We start from the raw sequence: 3168 nt of genomic DNA on the forward strand, positions 1-3168 counted from the left end.
TCTTTGCGTCCTTTATTTGCGGATGTGCCTGGCAATTGTTGTTGCTTGTGTTATTAATTGCACCCGGGCCTTTCCTTGCTCTTTGCGAGAGCGCGGTCTAAATTGGCTCTAATAAATATTAGCCGCTAGATTAGGCGAGGTGAAGCTGGCACGGCGCTCTATTTTCGACCTGTAGCCTCTGCAAAGCCGCCAGTTCTGCGCCAGATTAGCCCCATCCATCCAGTGTCAATGGTTGTCTTGTTGAGAAAATCAGTGAGTAAACACGGCTGACAGAGAGGGGTATCAGCTGATTACTCATACAAATAGACTGCAAACTCCACCAGGAGAAGCTGTTTCCAGAGATGGGTTTCTCGCACTGACAGGGCTGCTTCTCCCAGGATCCCGTGTCCTGCTGTTCCCACTTTGTCCTCCATCAATCACACAATTGTGTCCGGGATGTTTTATAGAGTCACTTAATATCCCTGCCTTCATCTCTATTCACTTAGAGAATGATCTGCCATAAGGGCTAAAGGCTTTTGCAGGTTGGGACCAGAGACAAACCCGGGCCACAATGGCTCTGGTGGAAAACAGCGATTCATGACAGTGCCTGGCTTTTTGATGCTAATGGAACCGCCATGGGGTATTACAATAGCGGCCAGGCAGTGATTTAAATGTACTCCTGCCATTATCCCGTGGTCCAGCACATTAAATCACCCCTCGCGGATCAGATGCCAGTGGGCATGGGGGCAGGGAAGGGAGGAAAACCATTCCGCAATCCACGACGGATTCCCCTGTGACGGGCGAAAGACGACTCGAAGGATGAGATACCGAGCAGATACCCCCTTCGGAAAGAGCTCGGGGCCACACCGCATTTCTGAAGCTGTACACCCTTCTCCAGGGTGACGGAAGAGCGCCGCAGCGTCACCCAAGGGGATCAAACTTTGAAAGGGGTCGTCTGAGTCGCCTCCCCGCTGGCAGGGCAACTCCCTCCAAACCTGCGGACCGACCGGTTGCAAAATGTATTTTAATTACGAATTTTAAAGACGAAAGAGTTACAAGGTATCACTGTTTAAGTGCCTCATCTGCAAATTAGATTGCTACACAATTAATCAGAAAGTTAATTAATGAGCAAGTAACTAATTAGGACATTTAAAACCAGTGTTTATAGTGTCTTAGTTAAAAAAACCCTATGTAGCTAATTGGCCTATACACTGATTTCATAACTCATAGCCAAGGTTATAATGCTACAGATGTATTATTATGTACAAACTGTAATTATGTCACTATTTTATTAAGCGCATCTTACCTGAATCAATTTTATTAGCATTTTTAACATTGAAAATTCCTTACTGCAAACAGATTGAAGGCAAGACACTAAGCGTACAGCCGCGGCTTGCCTTCCGACGGCACGAGGGACGAGGGTCAGGAGTTTTTAGGAGAACCGGGGAAGTGTTAAAAAGTGGGCCTGGCTGAAGGAAGACACGCGGGACGGGTTTTCCTCCTCGCGGTATCGGGAGCGGAGCCAGGAACCGGACAGTGATGCGGGACCAAGTGTCGGCAGGAGGCTCGGGTTGGGGCAGCTGCTCTTCCAGCAAACCCCAGGCCGGCTCCTCCACCCGTGACTGGGGAAGGTCACTCGCAGCCCGCCCCGAAGCTGGCAGCCACCAAGAAATGCGGGGTTCGGCGGGGTTCCTGTCCTCGCCTCACCCCGCGGTGGCGTGGAGCGGCCTGGCCGGGGGGACATGGAAGCACTTGCTCCCGGTGAGCTCCCCCCGCCGCAGCCACCGGACCCCGCTCGGCCGGGCAGGGACACCCCGGACACCCCAGGCACCCCGGACCCCGCGGCCCCGGCGGCACGGCCAGGCGCCGGGGCAGGGCCTCGGGCGCTGCCCGCAGCCTCTCTCCGGCGGCTGCGCGGGGCTATGGTAATGCGCAAAACTACTCTTTGTAATCTCCTTTTCAACAGTGAGGAGTACATATAGGTAATTTTAATGAAGAGGTTCCTGTACCACATTATTAGCAATAAATCTACACCATTCTTTGTTGGTTAAAATCATTATCATCATCATCGGTATCATTACTGAACTCATTATTCTTGTGTTACTATCAGAGTAGATTTATGATAACACCCACCATCACGCCTGAGTTAAAGAAGGTGTAAAGGTTTGATTAATAGCTGCTTTCACGTTTTAATACTCGACATTTTTTCACTTTTTTTCTTTTTTCTTTTTTTTTAAATTTATTTTTTAAAATAAGGGGCATGATAATTACCGGAAGTAATTACTGGTTTTGTTATAAAGTGTCTGATTAGGCACTCAGGTGCTTTTCCTCAAGTAAAATATAAATAAATAACACGTTGGACACAGTAAGTTCTTGTAATGACGCAGTAAGGCAGTCTTTGAGAACAATTAAGATTTTCTTCAATCACACTGACATTTTAGATTAATAAGTGTTAACAGAAAGAAATACACCCCCCTCAGAAAAACAAACAAACAAAAAGAAAAAAAAAGCTGGTCCTCACAGGTTTTCAGGGAATAAAATGACAGTAGGAGCTGGAGCATAGGACGAAGAGGATATCACCTTTCCATCCTCACTCAGCATATAATTTAAAAAATGCCCAGCAAACCAACCAAACAAAGCCAACCCCCCAAAAATCCCCCAAATTACCAAAATGAAATTAAAAACCTGAACGACAACCGCTCGGCGCCCTGGGCTTGGTGTGTGATTTTGCACCCGTGAATATGCTGGACGCCTGCATTCTATAAGGGCATTATTGCACTGCCTCCCGAGCGCCCGTTCACCATCCCAGGGGCGGGCGGCGGCGCTGAGGCAGGACCGGCCCCGGCCCCAGCCCCGGCCCCGGCGGGCGGGAGCACCGCGCTCGCTCTCCCTGAAAGGTTACACGGCGCTCTGCCTCGCTTTGTCTTCCCCGTGCCCTTTCCTGGCAAAAATGGAGACATCACATCCTTGCCCAGCCCCGGCTCAGTATTTATGAAGGTTTTCTGACAAATAGGCAGGCTGGCCACGCATGGGTGACTGCCTTCATTCCGCACTTGGCTTGTTTACATAGGACCAGCACCATTTCCACGGATTAAACAAATCACAGCGAGAAGGAGACATTTATAATCCGCCAACGAGGCCACAGGCAGTTAAAAAATGTGTGCGTGTGTGTGTATGCTGTGAGAAAGA

The sequence above is a fragment of the Sturnus vulgaris genome, chromosome Z (assembly GCF_052056855.1).
Source record: "Sturnus vulgaris isolate bStuVul1 chromosome Z, bStuVul1.hap1, whole genome shotgun sequence".
Lineage (NCBI taxonomy): Eukaryota > Metazoa > Chordata > Aves > Passeriformes > Sturnidae > Sturnus > Sturnus vulgaris.